The sequence below is a fragment of the Scleropages formosus genome, chromosome 6 (genome assembly GCF_900964775.1).
Source record: "Scleropages formosus chromosome 6, fSclFor1.1, whole genome shotgun sequence".
Classification (NCBI taxonomy): domain Eukaryota; kingdom Metazoa; phylum Chordata; class Actinopteri; order Osteoglossiformes; family Osteoglossidae; genus Scleropages; species Scleropages formosus.
The window spans coordinates 3478768-3499613 of NC_041811.1; positions in this window are offsets into that span (position 1 = coordinate 3478768).

Here is a 20846-nt window from a genome sequence, read left to right on the forward strand (position 1 = left end):
GTGCTCAACACAGTGGCTCCAGGGGTCTTAAGGGAGAGCAGCATTGCTTCCGCTCCGCTGGACAACCCCTAGGTGGCCTCACACCTGCCTAAGCAGATTTCAGTCAAGGAGAATACACATTCTTCTCGTTGTTTTTATTTCCCCCCTAAGAGCGACTTGGTGTCTGCCGTACGCATCTCTCTGATGGTGAGGATGCTGTCTTCTCGATGAAGGTTGCAAACAGCTCACCTGTCTCTTCCCGTTCCTGTGTTTTTGGTAGAATTCTGTCTGAATCTCCAAAGTGTAAAAAGGCAGCACAATGTTATGCTGAAACAGTATTACAGGAGGAATAAGTATTTAGGTATGCACTGATATAGATATACAGCACATGCTTCTCAACTTACAGACACAGTTGGAATCAAAAGAATGTTCGAAACTTGTTCTTAATTCTGAACTCTCTTTAACTCCTAGATAAGAGGATATTAATACAGATGTCCCACTATTTATTCACATTAGGTGCTGTAAAAGTCTAAGAAAACCATAATAAATTAAAAATAGTCTAAGACTTTTATTTTAGTATTTTAACTTCAAGCTACTGTGAAATTAAATCAAATCTCACGTCATAACCGTTGCATAAATATGTTTAGTGTCTGTCTTCTTGTTTTTCGAAAACATTTAGCAACACCAGACACAAGCTGTGAACACTGCACAGGTGAGTTGAATTGAGGCGGTTCCACATTCCTGCTCTGCTTGGGTGCTCTTTACTGCCATCTACCGGCTCTAAGGGTAAACACAGCTTACATTCACTTTTCCAGGCAGAATGAAATTGTCACTAAAAATAAATATTTAAAGAGGACAGAGTTTGTATCTTTAAATCTTGCAACTCGCACACACACATTTCCTGAACCGCTTGTCCCAGACGGGGTCGCGGGGAGCTGGAGCCTAACCCGGCAACTCAGGGCGTAAGGCTGGAGGGGAAGGGGACACACCCAGGACAGGACACCAGTCAATCCCAAGGCACCCCAAGCGGGACTTGAACCCCAGACCCATTGGAGAGCAGGACCTGGTCCAACCCACTCTTCCACCACACCCCCCCATCTTGCAACTCAACCATTCATAACATGAGAAGCCTGTATATTTAGCTGTTTTTACAGATATGTTTTCAAGACAAACTGGCATGTTTTAGACACATGTTGGACTGAGAAGCAATTTTGGTGCTGCTTTGAACTCTTTTTAAAGGAACTGAACAAAAAACAGAGGAGCAAGGAAGTCCTTCACTTGTGCATTCTGTTGATCCATGGAAAACTCCGCATATGAGAGTGCAGTACTAGGAGGTGAACTCCAGAGCATGCAGCAGAAGGCAGAAGCTGCAGAAGCTACCGGAACAAATGCTGTTCTTCAAAGGGAAAATCATGTCAGTGTGTGTTTATCACTCTGTGGGTTCTCCGAAGTGATCCTGCTTTCTTGGCACACAACAAAGTTGCTGTTCATGGGGGTAGTTGACCTGCACAAGGTACAGACCAAGCTGAGTGAATCACAGAGTGAATCACAGAGTTAATCAACCATATCCTCCCTTCTCTCAGAATCCAGAATCCAGGAAGAGTCTAGGGTTGAATCTGACAGGTTCAAAATCAAGCACTGGGCCACAGTTATCCTCAGCATACTTTCTTTCCCTTCAAGTACCAGAGTTATTTTTTGTATGTATTTCCTGGATTCAACAATGAGGGATGTACTCGAAGATGGGTGCTTGACATAGCTGCAATGAAAGATCTGGAAAAGGTCTTGAAACATGATGGATGCTTATACAGGGCATCCAATGGCCCAAAATGTTACCACAATTTCTTTACATTATCACACATTATCTGAACCGCTTGTCCCATACGGGGTCGCAGGGAGCCGGAGCCTAACCCGGCCACACAGGGCGTAAGGCTGGAGGGGGAGGAGACACACCCAGGACGGGATGCCAGTCTGTTGCAAGGCACACCAAGCAGGATTCGAACCCCAGACCCACCGGAGAGCAGGACCCGGTCCAACCCACTCCACCACCACGCCCTCCTACACAATTTCTTTATATTTTTTATTTATGTTTTAAAATGAAAATGATTATGACCTATCAAAATTCTAAGCATGTTTTCTTAACTATACAAAAAATTGAAATGTATTGTACTTTCAGTTGTAACACAGTAAATTACTGTAGTAGTCTTGGGGAGACTTCTGCACCTCCTGTAAATAAATAATAGAATGTCTCAGTCAGCTTGTATTTTCTATGACACTTTATCCATACGAAAGCTGGACACTTAAGCAGCAGAACAGGAAGAACATGGATACTTCAGATTGCAGTGCTTGTAAGGACACCATAGGCATCCAGGCTGGGTCTGGGATCAAATCAGGCCAGATCTCTAATTTGAAGTATATGTGATGAGACCGAGGCTATCACACTTTGGACGTGTCATGCAAAAATTATCTTCAAGGTATTCTCTTCAAAAGATCTTGATGATCATCAAAGTTGGACAATCAGCAACCAGATGGATGGACTCAATAACAGTGACCATGGGTACATGCATTTCAACACTAAGGATACAAGTGGAAGACAGAACATTATGGAAATTCTCACTCTATGTGGTCACAAAGTGTCAGCACTGATTTGTCACACTCAGTCTATAGCCCTACAATCCAACTCTCCTTGATTGGTGGACTGACCTGCCACTCATCTTAAAGTCCAATCCCAGACATGAACAGTAGGTGGGAACAGGCAAAATATGATGCCTTTCCTTCAGTCCAGCATCACAGGGAGCTGTTAACCAGCAAGGCTCTTAACCTGAACAGGGATGACCAGACCATGAGGGAACTGAGAGAATCTCTTTGCTCTTTTCTGTATGTTTCACGTGTATTCCTTCATGGAGACTGTGATGGAATTTCAAAGGCAGAGCATGTCATCACAAAAACGGCCTTGGGTGAGCTTCCTCTCACCTGTCTTCCTGCAGATATGATCAAGCTTCTGAGGTCTGAAAGTGACAGTTATGTAAGAAAGTCGCTCATGGAGGATGTTCAGACCCAACTTCACAGGGGTTTGGGGTTCCGTGTTTCTTATTCAGAACTGAGTTGTTCTGCCATTGGCGCTGAAGACTTGCAAGGAAATTGGCCACTGTCTTCTTATGTGCTTTGAAACACATGCAATGTGGTGCTAATGCACACTGAAATATGTTTGTGCACAAAAGAATATCTTTTCCTTCCAAAGAAATATTGTTTCAAAAGCAAACAAAGACACTGTATACGGAACCTGTATGAGTTATGTGTCAAAATGTATCAGAGCTGTTTTAACTTTGCAACACAAATACACATGGTGTCCACAATACCTTGTTTCACAGATATGTAACTCCTTGTTGTTTATCCCACTAGCTGCTTTGCTAGCCACACAGATTGAAGTGTATTAACTCAAAATCAGAAGCTGCAAAAAATGTTGTTTTTCTTTTCATTTTTTTTTTTTCCCAAACCATTATGTGACAGATCAGGATATGCTTAAGATGTATAAAGAAAAAAAGAGACCCCTCAAAAATGCTGTATTCATTTTCCAAAAATAGGGAATAATATGCTATAAGACATACTGTTGTTACTTTCCAATACTAATGAGTTTGTACTAATAATAATATTATGAAGTGTAGAAATCAAAGTCAGCTTGATGTCACAATATTGCTTGCAATTCTCCAGAGAAGTTTGTCATAATCTTACATTTCATAACACATTCACTTACAAAGTATTGCAACTCTGATTTATTAACACACACACACACACACACACACACACTGTCTGAAACCGCTTGTCCCATACGGGGTCGCAGGGAGCCGGAGCCTAACCCGGCCACACAGGGCGTAAGGCTGGAGGGGGAGGGGACACACCCAAGACAGGATGCCAATCCATCCCAAGGCACCCCAAGCAGGATTTGAACCCCAGACCCACCAGAGAGCAGGACCTGGCCAAACCTGCTGCACCAATGCACTCCCCTTTATCTAAGCATTAATGGAATTATTTTACATTTAATCAATTAGTTGATGCTTTTCTCCAAAGCAGCTTGAAGTGTTAATCTACCTAGAGTTATTTACCCATTTACACAGCAGGGTAATTTATTTAACACATATGTAAAATATACAAAACATAAAAAAGAATAACAGGACAATTGATCAGGTAAATTAGAATGCATATTGTTTAATTTTTCTGATCTGAGGTTTTGTTTCAGTAATTGACAGATGACATGTGCTCTGTAATTATAGCTGAGAATATACTGCTGCTGGGTAATTCACATTTTCAAAGTCAGAAATTTTTTTCCCATTTTCTACATCAGTTAGGAGCCGTCTAGAAAATAGAGCCACTGATTTTTTCTTTCTTTTTTTACTGTTTCTTGCCAATTCTGATAATGTACAAGAAAAGCATTGTTTTGTAAAAATGAGCCCATCCAGTCTTCAGACAGTAGAGCAGATGGAAGGTACCAGGGATGATCTGCTGAGTGAGTCCAGTCCTTCACAAAACACACTTGAGTCACACCAGAGAGTATCTTTCTTTAGCTTTTATTTTAATCCCTTTTTGCCATGCACTTAGCCAAAGGTTCTTGTTAAGGCACAGTAGGGGTCCTGCTGTTGTACTCTTACACGAACTTCACCTAATTTGCTCCTGTAAAACCCAGCTGCATGAAGTATGAGAAACCACTGGATAAAAGCTTCAACTTAACAACAAAGTACAAGAAAAACATTATTATGTATTGTATTATATAACTTTGCCAAGCAGCAGAAGCCAACGTTTCTGGTGCAATAATTTGATCTGTAGGAGTTTCGCTGATGCGGATTAAGAGGCTTTGTTGCCTCGGCGAGCAAAACATTCTAGACATCACAGAATGCAGGCGCCTCGCTGAGACACTCAAGGGTCCGCTTGCTGGCACCTGCACAAGTCCAAGAACACAACAAGAAGGTGGTCGCAACTAATACCCATAATCCTTTTAGCTCCTACACTGGATGCACACAGGGGGTGCAAGGCTGTGGTTTAAATCCCCTATTTTGGTACTTCTTGACAAGACCTCTATGGACAACACCCCATTCCTGCCTAATCTGGTCAGCGCCAAGATGTTTACCATTGGGCAGTGGGGTGTCACTTGGACAGCAAGCTAATGGACTGAACGTGAGGGGGTTTGAGGACTGTCATGTAGAAACAGAGCATTAAAAGGCCACAGCAGAAAAAACACAGAGCATGCGAGGACGCTTCCACATGTGTACAGATGCAGATGTTTCCATGTTCTGTTACAGTGATTTTTCAGCCATACATCACACAGGTCCCTCATTAATTACATATATTGCACTTTAAAGTCTGTAACGGATTCAGCTTTACATTTTATTTATGTAATAGTGAGTGGTGTTAACCAAATTAAGTACACTGGGGCCTCATGTTACAAATGGAAAGTTATGAATTTCCAGTTTATTCATTTATTTTGAGTTGCCTTTTCTTCACTTATTTACTTTCCAAAATTCCTTTCAGTACCAGAGCAAATACAATCTCTGTATACATTGGCATATTTGAATTTGGCAGAGGCTTATCTGAAAAGCAATGTACAACTGACAGTAAACAAAAGTGCATCCCACTACAGAGGGACGGCTTAGACACGTACACAAGATTATGACGAAACAATTTTTTGTTGAAAACAGTTGTTATAGTGCACATGTTCCAGTAGCTACTTATTGACTTGGCTACCCTCTGAGTTGATAGACAGCGGTAAAGAGCACCCAAACGGAATGTGTGAAACCGCCTTAATTCAACTCACTTCCACAATGTTTAAAGCTTACATTTTCTCTTCCTGAGTGTCAGTGATCAATAATATAAGGAGAATCATTTCACATGAGATTAACAATTTAGTTGTCAACTTTGAACAGGAGTTTGCCGAGACAACTTCTTTCAGTGATTTTAAGTCAATTTGAAGCTCAATACAGCCAAAAGTTAGTAAAAAAAACTAAAGAAAAACTACTAAATATTTTTTATTTATTATACCCATTATTATTATACCTATTTGAGATTTTTACAGGATGTAAGCAGTGAATAAATTGAAAGATGCATGTATTATTAATCTTATATTCATTCTAATTTACTGATTAAAGTGTGGATTTACCACAGTTTGAAGCAGAGGAACCTCTTTATGACTGAACAAAGAGCTTTAAATTGAATTAAATAAAAATCTTAAAAATTTATTTTCACTAAACCTTTTTGTTTAGATGGTTACTGAGCTATTGTTGCAATAGAAGGCCGTGTATATCAACTCCTTGCTTTGAAACACTGCTGTAAACACTTAGCAACACTCAGCAGTATCAAATGGTAAAGCTTGCAGCTGCTTTGAAAATGTTAAAGCAAAAAAAAGATAACACAGCAGTTCCAAATTACACTGTAGCATTACTCTGAAAATAAGACAAAGGCCAGAAATCAGCTGAGGGTATCTCCACGTGTTCAACTCAAAATCCCAGCCCCATGGTGCCTTCCCCAAAATACAAATATAGAATAAATAACACAAAACCTGCCTGGAGAGGTTAAAACGGGATTATGAAATAATACATAATAACCAACAGATTACAGACATTCTTTAACTCCAGAGATTAGCATAGAGAGACACAACCGAGAGACTGCGGAGTCTTTAAATAAGATGAAATGTGTTTGGCCCCCCAAATCCAGTCATCCAAAGCGAGAACCAAAATCCTCTTGGAGGGGATAGACAGTATTTATAATAATAATAATAATAATAATAATAATCATCATCATCATCATCATCATAATGATAATATAAAATGAATTTTTCCTCAGTGGGGCAAAATGGATTAATCCCTTCGCCTGGCATTTAATACATGTGAAGTACAGCATTTATGAGGGATGCTCTTTAATCACAGAGAGCGGGGTGTAATCACAGGTTGCACTCAAGTCATATCTGTGATGTTAATGTGATTAAGGAGGGGTGGGATCTGTTTGGTTGGTATAGAGGTAAGTTAGACCCTCTCCTGTGTGGTACAGCAGTCTGCTTCCTTGGAGAGGCGCTAATGATGCAGATGTGATATTCAAACCATAGGGAGGAGAAGCGAACTCCAAAATGTGTATTTACTATATGGATGGTATCTTTACTGGTGCATTTGTTTGAAGGTGCTCAATTTGTTTTGTTTGTTTCTAGAGGGGAAAAGGAAGTGATATGAACACAGAGTCTGTACAAAAAAAGATGTTTTTTAGACTGGTGTTGAGCTCTTGAAATGTGGCTCACGCAGCATCTTCAGACCACCGATCAGTGTGGAGCATTACAATGTCTCCAGAAATCTGGTTGTGCCACCCCTCTGAAATGTGTTATACTACAAAGCCGCAAGACCTCTGATTAAGGTTGAGGTTATGGTCTTTACAAACATCTGCTCAATGTGTCTCATTATTGCATCCCTACCTAATCATCTAATCACTGTGTCTCTTCACCACATCCTGATTCATCTGGTTCATGTGTCTCATTACCACAGCCTCAGTCATCTGGTCAATGTGTCTTAGTGTATCTCATTACTCTATCTCCAGTCATTTGGTCAATGAGTCTCATCACCACAGCCCCAATAATTTGGCCATTGTTTCTAGTTGCTGTGCCTACGGTCAACTAATCATAAGTGACCAGGTCAGTAATGGCCACCATAGAGAGACAGGTGGGTTTCTCTCTGTCTTTGTCACATTCTCAGTTCCTTGCACACACTACAAAAGCACTGCTTTATCACTCAGCTGAACTATTTTGTGAAGATTCTGATGATTTACTCTTGTTGAATACTGGAAGGTTTGAGCTCATCTCAATGGATTTTTGACACACATAGCACATATATCCTATTTTACATCTGCCAAAGGAAGAAAATCTTGCAATATCATGACAGCCTGAAAGTATATAGATATACATATATATTTACACCTTAATATACATGTGTGTATTAGAGCTACATCCTTCTTTGTCTTTTATTAAGATGTAATATACCACCTCAGCTCCTTAGCAATGCACACACACTGCCTGAAATGGCTTGTCCCAGCAAACCAGAGCCTAACCCAGCAACACAGGGTGGAAGGCTGGAGGGGGAGGGGACACAGCCAGGACAGGGCGCCAGTCTGTCGCATTGCACCCCAAGCAAGACTTAAACCCCAGACCCACCTAGGAGCAGGAGGGGATCAAACCCACTGTGCCACCATACCACTGCACCCCCTTCTTTAGCAACAGAAACCTAAATATTTATGGATCTTATAGTTGTACACATCTGTGGACTTACTCGTGGGTTTTCTTCATGAATTTGAACCGGCAGCCTTTTTGTAAAAGTGGGAGTTCCACACTGTCACCTGCTCTCCTTAAAGCAGACGTCATTCTTTATTTTATGTTGCTATGGTAGCATCTGAGAAAAAAAAAGCAGACTAAAGAAGATGCAAAGTTTGGATTAGAAAGAGAAGTGAGAATGTGAAGAAAGCCGTATGTGACCTGTAAAGACCATGCAAGTTTGGGCAACACCTTCACCCTCTGATAGGAGCTGGGTTTGTTTTCCCTCTCAAACTTGGTAGAATCACTCAAACCCAGTTATGGGCCATTTCCTAGATGTTTTACTGTTGTCAGTGTCCCCCATCAACAGCTTCAAAAGGGTGAAGTTTGCATGTGTGTATTTTTGGACCAAAGACACCTCAAGGTTTTTGGAAAAGTTACAGCAATGTCTCACAGGCTCAAAATCCTGAGAAGGGCGATGATATGAACCCACCAGTCCTCCCACGCATGCTCACACATGGCTCTCACATGCTACCATCGGGAGGTGTATCTTGTGGAATCTGCTGCAACTGGCAGTGACCTCATTCTCATATGGGATCACACTAGAGCTGCCAGCTCCTCAGGTGAGCACTCCAGAGGATGGGGTACCCCCTCCAGAAGTGTGAAGGTGTCTGGGTGGGGGGAGAGGGGGGATGTTGAGGGCTAAAAGGCTTGGAAAAGAAGTCCAATTCAACAATGAACGTGGAATAAATAATTTAAGGATACATACTGAATAAAGAACATGATCACAACTTGGAGAAATGGCTCATGTTACACAAAGTGGCCTTTTGGTCTTCAAGTGATTTAACATATATCCCAATTGTCTCTCACAAAACACACACACACAAACACACTGAGTAAGTGGTTCAGCTTGCAGGGAGATGATGCTCTTGATATGGGCCTAATGTTCCTGTCGTATTCCCCTAAATGAGAATCAATGAGGGGATTTACAGCACTTTGCTCTACAAGGGGAACGGAGTCCAGCCGATCATGTCTTGGACTTTTTTTTTTCCTGGCTGCTCCAATTTCTTGCTGTTTTTGATCTTTTGCTTCAACCAGATTGAGTGACTCACATGCATTCACAGACGGACACAACCAGAACCTCCTGACACGTGGCTCATGTGGAAGGTTGAACAGCTTGAATGAGAGTCCGAGTCCAAGCTTGTCCCCAAGACCCCCTGGAGATGCTCTGGACATGAATAATAACAATAACATCAGTGAAACAAACAAAACCATCTGCTGGAAAGGACAGGAGTAGAACACATGCCCTTTGTGTCACTAAGATCAGGGGGCGTGACTAATACAGTCATCGAAAGCCAGGGCAGCTCCCACATGATTGGTGGGAGTAGGATACCAGCTGATGGTTCGTTGGCCAATGGTATGCGAGCGGTGGGTGGAAGTCGACTAATCACAGTCTCTCTGCACAGGAGCCCAAGTCAAGCTGCAGTAGAAAGCAGAGAGGGGCTCTGTGATGGGCTTCCCCCAGGGAGAAGGAGGGAACAAACGCGGTGTAGGAGCCCACCTGTGAGCTAAATATTGCAGGTGCATATCGCTGAGCAGACAGCCCTGAGTGAGATATTCAGATTTTTTATGTGCCGAGAACAGAGGTTCCTGAAGTGTGCTTGTATGAAAAAAAACATTTTCGACTGCTTAAGCACCTTCCACTGCAAGAAGAATTAAATCCTTCCAGGATCTGTAATGACCTCTTTGACTTCCAAGGCAGCTGTTCCATTCATAATCACATAATCAATCATTTCAGTGGTGTGAACTGTGAAAATCCACAACGGAAAAGTTTTTTGTTAAGAAACCCCTTCTGACTGAGACTCCAGAAGCAAGTGGTTGTGCAGTCAATGGTTATATGTTCTAGTCTTTAGAGGTCTGTTGCTGATATAATCCTGGGTTGGCGACTGAACCTCCACAGGTTTTACTGGATGGTCAAAGGATCCAGAAGGTCAAAAAATCTGCTATAAGACATGATTGCCGCCTCAACCCAAATAAAAACATAGTGTTGGTTCCACTCATATAAATGCACATGTGTTGAAGATTCATTCATCATCTTTGCCAGGGGGTGCGGTGGTGCAGTGGGTTGGGCCACAGTCCTGCTCTCCGGTGGGTCTGGGGTTCGAGTCCCACTTGGGGTGCCTTGCGACAGACTGGCGTCCCGTCCTGGGTGTGTCCCCTCTCCCTCCGGCCTTGCGCCCTGTGTTCACCGGGTAGGTTCCAGTTCCCCGTGACCCCGTATGGGACAAGCGGTTCTGAAAATGTGTGTGGTTCCACTCACAAGTGGCCCAAAACTAAATGCTTGTCGATTCTCAGTTTTGAACCTAATGTGGAAAATTAAGCTCTGTCAGTCATTCAGAGCTGTTGAATATATCCCAGCCTTGAAGAAAGGTCTGAAGCCCATCTATCTGAGAGTTACTTCTCTCCTGATCTCCTGACAGCTACAGAAATAAAGCAAACACCATCTGCTGTGATTATCAGTGTAGTTGCTATTTGAATATCACTGCAATAGGAGCTACTGAAGGGATGTAAACCAGCAACATGCTGGTATTAAACAGACAAGCTCTGTGTCCATAATCCTGTGTCTGTGTCTAAAGCTCATCATCTGCTGTAGACACATTTGTTTACTCTGAGTTGTACGTTGCTTTAGAGAAAAGCATCTGATAAATGTAAAAGTCTAAATGAATCTTGGAATTTATAGGAATGGAAGATGTGCCTGAACAAACATTTTGGACCAAGTAGCCAAGTTGGCGAAGATATAAAATGTAAAAATATGTTTGTCAGGTTTGGCTGCTTTGTGTGTGAAAGAGAAACTGAATTTCCAAAACCAAATCTTAGCACCTTTTAGCACCTTGGCTTCTTTGATTTAACACATTGGAAGCTGGAGTCCGTTTTACTGCTTCTCTGAGCCAAAGCGCGACTCGCGGCATGCTGCCGCTCCAGCTGTGAGCAAATTAACCTCGGAGGCGTGCTCCAGTCCGTCGACAGCCTTCACACAGTTCCTGCGAGACTCAAAGATGTGAGACACAGCGATCACACCGGCATCTGCGGCACTCTGGGAACATGGCAGAGACACATTTGGTTTGTCCGTAGAACACTTCCACACATCATAGCTCTTCAAGCACATGGGACTGATGTTGGAGATACTGTGGTAAACGGCAGACCAAAGAGTCGAGGGCATCACACCCTCTCTACATCTCCATGAAGAAATACTTCAACAATGTTCCTGAGGTGTTATTGTTGCACGGAGTACCGTATTACAGTACAGGCATGTGTTATTTTTGACAGATCCCAAAGAAGAGCAATCACTGGTTTTGAGCTTTCCAAGAAGATCATAGGACAACCCAACACATAATGAGCATAGTGAGTTACTTGTATCTTTTCCGGCCATCATTGCATATTGCATGTAAAATGTCGAAAAATCACTATGGCAGGCATGGGGGCCCAGACTTGGGGAGTGACTGAGCATGAATCTATGCTGCATGGACTTAAAGAGTGTTTAGTAAAACATAAAACAAGCACAGAACAAACCACAAAAACATAAAACAGGGGTTTGTATCCACACCAATTTGAGCTCCGCAGTGCGACAGACTCCTCTCCTCCATCAACCTACTTACATATTGCGGGGGCACCTGACCCTCGTCAGGTAATGAGGTCTGGGCTTTAAACCCGGAGGTGGCACACGCGCAACTGTTGAGTTATTATTACGTTTATTTATTCAATTAACTAATTCTTTTTTCTAAAATGAGTATGAGGTTTGTAACTAAGCTGCTTAATATGATTTACCCATTAATACTTTGCTCAAGGGTACTACAGCAAGGGGTTCTTTAAGTCAGTTTATGACTTACATAAACCGATTTCTCTTCACATTTTGCAGTGATGCAACAGTTTCTCTGCTGGCAGACCGACACCAAGAAAGAGCCTCCCAAGTGACAGAGATATGGACGTGCAGAAGGGAGGATCAAGCAGCGATGGAGAGAGCGAGAGAAAGCCAGACTGGGTAGCAGAGGGTGGTGGAGGGCAGCGGAGGACAGCGAGGATGGCAAGGAGAGAGGTCAAAGTGTAAGACTTCAAGGCGTACTGGACATCCGACTCTCAAAACTCCAGCACAATAGCATGCTGTGAAACAGACAACAGCCTTTTTGAGAGCAGTAACAAAGACATTTCTACATCTTTAAAATCTCAGCTTGCTAGATGATACCATCTGTTCTGAATGTCTATTCATGGCGAAGCCTTCGCTCATCATAAAGAGATTTGCTTCCATGAAACGATGCTCACAAACCTCCAAGGCATTATAAAGAGAGTGCAGTGCTTGTAGCTGGCTGCTACACTTCTCTTATAAGTCATAATTGGTTCATTAATTGTGTCCCAACTATACAGACTGCTGTGTGTGCACTTTGCAGGGGTCAGTTGGGGACACTGGGATGAGGGACAGAACCTAGAGCACTAGGGGCTTGTTTCAAGGACATCAGCTCATAGCTAACAATACATGTCCACGTAATTTGTATAAATCAATGTTTCATATCCAGTTATGCACACATTTTACTTGGATTGTCAGGTGGATGTGTCATTTGAACAGCAAACTCGTCATTTGACGTTGTTATTCACAGGCGATGCAGAGGCGACAGTGGTGGCTGGGACTGATTGGTTGTTGAGAGTTAAAAAGAACTTTCCCCACTAAATCAAATTTATTGCAGTTAATATTGAGACAAGTAATGCAAATCTAAGGCAAGCGATGCGAGGGAAAGCGTGTGGTGCAGAATTTTAATTTTCAGCCAGTTATGGAGGAAGCGGACATATGTACATTGTCACTGTGTGTGGCTATGTACTGGTGCCTTGGGGAGGAGGATTCCAGTGCCTTGCTTTACCATGTCCTTGCCCCTTTCTGGCCACGCCCTTCTGGCCACACCTCCTGATCATCGCACTTGATTACATTGTAAAGAATTGAAAGACCCCATCCCTCTCCTCTTATAATCTTACCATCTTTTTCTGTGATCCTTCATGTCAGACCCTTGGCTCACAATGTGACCTAAACCATTCCGACTCGCTCTCTGTTCTTTTAATAATACAGGCCTTGGGGCGAGCTTTCACACCTCGATTCCAAAACTCCCATCCGTTAACTGCACTTTTTTAAACGGCTGGATATAAACTGTCTGTGTTCATCACAGCAGCCGTCAGAGGAATCCAAATGGGACTGACAAGAATTTCCTAGTAAAAGCACTTCTGTGGTTCTCTTCCATATATATATATGTTTATTTATATATTATATATAAAAAACCATTTTCTGCAGAGCCAGGCTATACAATGTTCAGACACAGATTTCCATTTCATCTACTAATTTTTTCCATCTTTGAGGTCATTTGTCCACAGGGTTTATTAATCCAAGCAGTCTGAGCATGTGTGTGGGGGTGGGGCAGTGTGAGTTCTTTTGCTGCAGATCAGCGTTTCCACGGGTGTACAGAGGACACTTGGCTGAACAAAGCCATGGAGCAGAGAGTCTGCTGTCTGCCCTGGAGGAGAAGGTCTGTGAAAAGGAGCTTAGTGTGTTGGGGGTACTAGTGCTTGTTACTCATCAACAGCACATTTCTTTGCAGCACCTCCATTGCACCTTTGAGTAAAGGTACACTCCTTCCTACAGTCTGCCAGAGACAAGGCATCATGTGGATTCCAGTGTGTGCTTCAGTTCCATGTACTGTACATAAGGTAAGAACATGTCCTGTTACCCTTGACTGGGAGGTATCCACCCTCCCCCACCCTCTTAACCGTACAGACCACACTGGTGTCTCCTGTACAAATGCCCACACAACTGATGCTCTGGGAGTAATAAGCATCATTGCCGAAGGGAACCGATGTCCCTGCATCTGCATGTCCTCTACTTTTATCTGAAACTTACGAGACTTTTTTGTTTTCATTTCAATAAGCCAATTTGAATGACAAGTTTGTTTTTAAATTCTCTGACAGCATTCTCATTGGGAAGGAGTATTCATTCATTTGTCTGGAAACCATGGTTTGAATGCATGCTGGAAGGAGAATTTATAATACCGAGCTAAAGTTGGATGAAGAGTCTTCTCGAAGGATGGCAAGTCATTGGGATTGATGAAGGTTCCTCAGGCTGTATGGAGACTTTTATAATGAATGAACTGTCATAAAGCTTGGTGAAAAGTCTTGAGGATGAAAGGACAACATTCATGATTGATGGATAGTATTTACAATGGATGAAGAATTCTTAGGATGGATGAAGAATCTTCAGTGTGGATGGAAAGTCTTCAGGTATGATTACAAGTCTTCAGGCTAGATAGACAATGTTCATGGCATATGGAGAGTCTTCAGTGAAGATGAAAAGTTTCAGGCTAGATAGAGAGTGTTTATGCCGAATGTCTTCAGTGTCAAAGATTTTTTGGTGATGATGGAAAGGCTTTGGGTTAGATGTAGAGATTTTATGCTATATGTAGATTCTTCAGGATAGATGCTAACTATTTGTACTAGAAGGATGGAGTGAGGGTCTTCAGGTTAGATGGAGAGTTTTCAGGCTGAATGGATATCCTGGACTGAGGATGATAGAGAGTTATTTGGACTGATGGAGAGTCTTGTGCCTGGATTGAGAGGCATTAGGATAGATGGACAGCCTGCAGGTTAGACTGAGAGTCTTCAGACCTGAAGTAAGTCAACAAACTTTGCCTTGGCTCCCTGGAACACCTGTCTGTCACAGTGCTTTTCTGTATGAATTCTATGATCAGCCCCATTACACCTACCAACCCAAAAGCTATCGATCACTCCTTCAGAACTGCTTCCTGGCATTCAGTCATATCCTCCTTTCCATATTTAGATCCTACAATCCTCTATTGCTCTAACGAGATCACCCCCCCAAGACCAACCAACCAGCTTCTGTATGGCCTAGTACCACAGGAAGGTGAAAACCAATAATACAAAAGACTCTACATTTAGTGACTCTGTGACCAGTGTAAAACAAAGATGGCCCACATGATCTGGTACTGGTGCTATTGAATCAGGACCCAAGCAAGTGTCTGCACTTGTACATGTGACTGAGAAGAGACAGCCTTTATCCAGCATGTTCCCCATGAGTCAAAGTCACCCAAAGGAACGAGCAACCTACTTGACATTCCAATGGTAGTTAATGCTCTACTCCAGTAATTATTTAAATTCATGTTTATCACCGGTTCCAGTTCGTTAGTTAAGCATTAAACACCCCTTTGTTTGTCAGTGTGTAATGTGGGTGTGCAGCTGTGAGTTTGTGGGGACGTCCCAACAAAACAGAATGCCTTACTTTTAAAAGATAATGAGCTTTTTTTTCATAAATAAGTGAAAAAACCTTTTTTTTTTTACAAAATTATGTTTTGGAATTCTGGAAGGGTTTGGAATGAAGTATTGAGAGTTAACTGGTTGTCCCTGCAAAGTGTGTGTGTGTGTGTGTGTGTGTATCCCTTCCTAACTTTGGCCTGAAGTTGACATCTTCATAATGTCTGCTGCTCGGGGGAACGTCGCTGCAAACGCTTTAGCAATCAGGATTATGTTAATGAGACCTTCATAATGGCAAAACATTCTGCATTTAAAAAGGAAACAATCATAATGGGGAAAAATTGCTTTGATTATTTGTTTTTATAAATTTTTCACATATTTTCTGCAAGTTCCAGATAATAGGAATACAGGAAAAAGCAGAACTGCAATCTAATTTTATATATACCCAGACTCAGACGCCTTAAAATTCCTACCCTTAAAATTTACAGTTTGCATGAATTGTATATTCACTATTTAGGGTACCTAGGTACCTTTGGCTTGATAACAGTTATAGAAAGAATATGTAATAATGTTATGATCTCTCTGTCATCTTCATTGATGTGAACTGATGATGTTGGAAGACAAGACGACAGCAATGGGACACCAGCTGACCAGGAGATCATTCTGTTTGACTCACATCCATGACCAAGTTCATTTTGTAGTTTGACAGTCTGCTTTTATACCCCAGTTTTACCATAGTAGTGTGAGTAATTTCTCAGTTTTCCAAAGGACTCAACTTTCTGTGTTTGGTGACCAGTGGAGCACATTTGGAGAGTATGTCACATTGTCACAATGGTACGCTGCCACACTCGCACACTGATACACTAGTACACAGTCACACTTACACACTGGAAAACTGGTAAACTTCCACACTAGGACAATAATACACTAACACACTGACAGAGTGGTACATTGCCACACTGGCACACTGAAACAGTGGTAAACTGTCACACTTGCACGCTAATACACTAGTATACTGTCACACTCACACACTGATACTCAGGTAAACTGGAACAGTGGTAAAGAAACGCTTAGTCCCAATACATTTATTTTTATGTTTTTTTTTTTTTGGCTTTTAACATTCAGATATGTGTTTGGTTACCACATCATTTATTTAAATCCAAGGTATCTCTGCAAGAAGCATATTTCTTGCTGAATTTTTGCACCTTGAAAATGAATAAAATAAATAGCATATAGCAATCTGTCATGAAGCCAGAACTATCCACATATAGGTGATAACAGAGCCTGGGCAATGAGATAGAGAATTCAGAATGAACTCATCATCTCTATCAACATTAGAAAGGGAGGGTTTACTGAAATCTGACATTATGGCCTTAATGGTAATAGTAATGAATGAATTAATTAACTTTTGGGTTTTTCATTGAAGAGCAGAGCGTCTGCAATGCAGCTGGTTTGTAAACATGGAGAAGGCAACAACCAGGTACTTTCGGAACAAACACCAGATGGAATAACAATCAAGGACTCGGAATTTGAGAGCTGCAGGTAGTCAGCCATACCACACCACTTTACCATACTGAAGTGCTTATTGTGAGTAATTCCTGCAGCATGAAGAACAGAGCAAAGGAAATCTCAATGAGTGGAAATATCTGTTAATTATTCTGGTAAATTCTGTAAAAGAGTCAGTCATGGAAGGTGACGAGAAACAGCACATTCCTGTTATTCATCGAACCTTTGTCTTTCTCTGCACACACGCTGCTACTAGGTGCTCCTCCTTATCTAGTGTGTCATGCAGGGATTATGGCTTTCTCTCTCAAGGCTCGGTCCGCCAGTGGCCTCCTTGCAAGGATGCGGGGGCTGCCAGCCTGCCCGGCATCGGGCACAGATGCCAGGCAGCTCTCTGCCCAGCGGGGGCTGGGTCCGTGTTTAGCTGAGCAGTTTTGCAGTGTAATTACACTCAGCGGGAGTCACCTTCCTTGGACCTCGAAAGCATTCCCATTCAGACATTCCTAGGCCAAGGACGCGATGCATTGCATGAAAAGGCCCAGAGGTTGCTGTTTGGAACACGCTTACATTCCTGCTCCATCCCATGCTCCGCCCACTGTTTCCTTGGCCACACCCCCTTGGCCAACTTCAAAACACTGGTCACACTCTCATCGTGACCCCTCCTGTTTTCAACAACTAATACAAATGTATCTGTGTTTCACTGGCCACACCTCTGCTCTATACACTTCACCTCCTCATCATGATTTCTTCTTTAATTTCATAACCTATAACCCTTAGAAGAAATTGTACTCAACACAAATATTTAGACTGCGGGGGGCATGGTGGCACAGCGGGTTTGGCCGGGTCCTGCTCTCGGGTGGATCTGGGGGTCAAGTCCTACTTCGGGTGCCTTGCGATGGACTGGCGTCCTGCCCTGGGTGTGTCCCCTCCCCCTCCAGCCTTGCTCCCTGTGCTTCCAGGTTAGGCTCTGGTTCACCACGACCCCACTTAGGCCAAGCTGTTTCAAACAATGTGTGTGTGTATATTAACTGCAAAATAACAAAAAAACAAGGTCTTATTTGTTTTTTCTCTTAAACTATTAATGTGAATATTCATCAGAACAATTTAGCAAAAGTATGCATTTACACTTTTGTTTGTATTTACTGTTAGCTGGGTGCTGTTGGATAAATCTCTACACTTCATAAATGTTGTTTAAATTGTCGACACAGAAGAACAATCAGTTTCCCCAAAGAATTGTACTGCGTTTAAAAATGCAATAACGGACATGTAGGGTCATCTGTTAATTACACACTGATGTCTGCCCAGGCATAACGGCTAATTAAGGAACGAAGAATCTTTACAGACATAATATGTTGACATTAGTCATCCGTCAGACTCCTGTTGAAAATGCATGTTCAGGTTTTGCTGAGGTACTGCTCACCCTTACAAGAGAGTGTGGGGTCGTGGGAGAGGGAGGGGGAGATACACTCTTCTGCTGCCCGGCAGGGCCAATGCATAGGCAGTTAGCCTGTTGTCTGTCAATCAGTCTTTTGCCATTTAACTCAAAGTGGAAGAGGCACAGGGGTCTTTTCCAGGATCTCAGCAGTGGCTCCAGCTCCAAGAAACAGCTAAAAAGAAATGAGCTTTGAAGGCCTGTGGCTCAGGCTACCACGCTGAGAGAACGTCAGATAAAAAAAGTTGAAATGACCTATGCCGACATTGATAATCTATCAAAGTTACCATAACAGGATTATTATAATAATCATTTGGATTCTCCAGAGCCGATGGGGAAGTTGGCCCCAGCATTCGCATCAGGCCTGGATTTGCTGGTGAATAGCACTCAAGGAGGAGATTCGGGTCTGGGCCTGGAACCTGTTAAAGCCTTTCTAATGTAGTGAGCCCAAGTTTTTTTAAAACACACCTTTAAGATAGGGGCCCGGCATGTTTCACCTCCTCATAGGCTGCCTCTGATTGGCTCAGAGTTCTGCAGGTGTAAACAGATGGAGGTCTCCTGGCGGTAAGGAGAAGGAACCGTCGTCGGATGGTGAGCCATGATTCGGGGATCTTTTGCATGCTGCCGAGCGGAGCTAAATCAATCCGCATCGATGTTTCGCAGGGGTGTAATTAACGGCAGCCTGCAGGGAGATCTGATCAATTAGCTTGATGTGAACAGGTGCGCAGAGAAATGGCTCATCCTTCAGACTCCGCACCCATCATTAACTCCTCTGTCTGTTTGTGGAGCCTCTTCCCTTTACTTCATCCCCTTCCCAGGTGCAAGTTCACTTCATCCATTTCCAGAGTCTCACTAGAGAAGCGTTGAACTACCTGACAGCAGAACTGCCTACTATGGAGGACCACTTGTTCAGTGAGTGCAGTGGCTTCCCAGGAGTAGCACCTCCCATTTGAATGTAGCACCACCTACTAAAACACAGCACATCCAACTAAAATACAGCATCTCTCTAAACTTCCTATCATTCTTCCACCCACTAAAATGTAGATCAGCCACGCTATAGATCCTCCAATTCCAATGACATTCCCCACTTAAATATAGCCCCACACACTTAAGTTTGTCTGCCCACTCAAATACAGCACCTCCAAATAAAACGCTCAGATACAGCTCCCCCCATTCCAAAACCACTCCAGGCATTTAAGTATGGCCCCACCCACTTTAATAGAACTCCATCCTAGCAGAAACAGCTCCAAACACAGCCATACCTACTCTAACACAGCTCATCCTATTTAAATACAGCTCCTCCCTTTGCAATACTTAACACAGTCCCACCTACTCAAATAAAACTCCTCCCCCTTAAATACAGAACTTATCCAACATAAAATAAGCATTTTAATCTCTAGAAAAGAGCAACTCTCATCTTCATAGTCAACTCAATTCAATTTATTTTTATAAAGTGCTCTTTTCATGCAGTGACATAGAGCGCCTTAACACAGGCATAGGCAAAACAAAAAAAAAAACAAATAGATCATACTACTCCAAAATTTTGTATTCCTGTCCCCTAGGGTCATAGAGGATTGATCCAGTTTTTTGCTCATGTTCCCAATACAAAATTCTTATTGCTTTGTAACAGCTCTGAAATTGAGAAAAATTAAGGTACCTCCCAGCAACAAACAGAGAAGGGTCTTTTTATACTTTTTATCAGTTAGACACTTGGATTGCTGTGTTCCCACAGTGACCACAGCAAGAACAGTTTGAACACAGTGACAAAAACTGGACAGGATGGAGGTCTGTCAGAGAGCTCTCTCTCACAGCAGGAAGGCGAGTCTCCTTTCACATGATTCACACAAAATGTGGCCACATTCGAACCCTCAGCCCTAGAACAGGGAGGTGACAAAGCAAATCTCCAAAGCCACTATGCCGCACAATTTTTCTTCCCACTGTACTGCATTTTATCGCCCTTCCAGTGTTCTTCTGCTCTTGATAGCCTCTGAGATAGGCGCTATCTTTAAAAGCAGGCATGGCGGCCATGATTGACAGACTCCTCCGCTCCCGACCAAGGGCCCTAATTTGTTATTGACACGGCCAGGATGATCCCACAAAAAGGGATTAGTGGTGAATGGCAGCAAAAGGGTCAAATTACACGGAGGATTCTCCGTAGTTCGGGATCCGTGAGACAGATATAGGGGAGTGGAGCAATGGGGACATGGCGTAGGTGGGGGAGGGGACATCTAAAATTTGGAATTCTGGGATTGCGGTTCTCCACTGCCAGACAAACAGACCTCTTTCTGCACCGGCTTCCGTCCTTAATTTAATCATCCTACAGATTGGAAGGCATCGCAAGGACTGCAAGAGGGCAAATGAGGC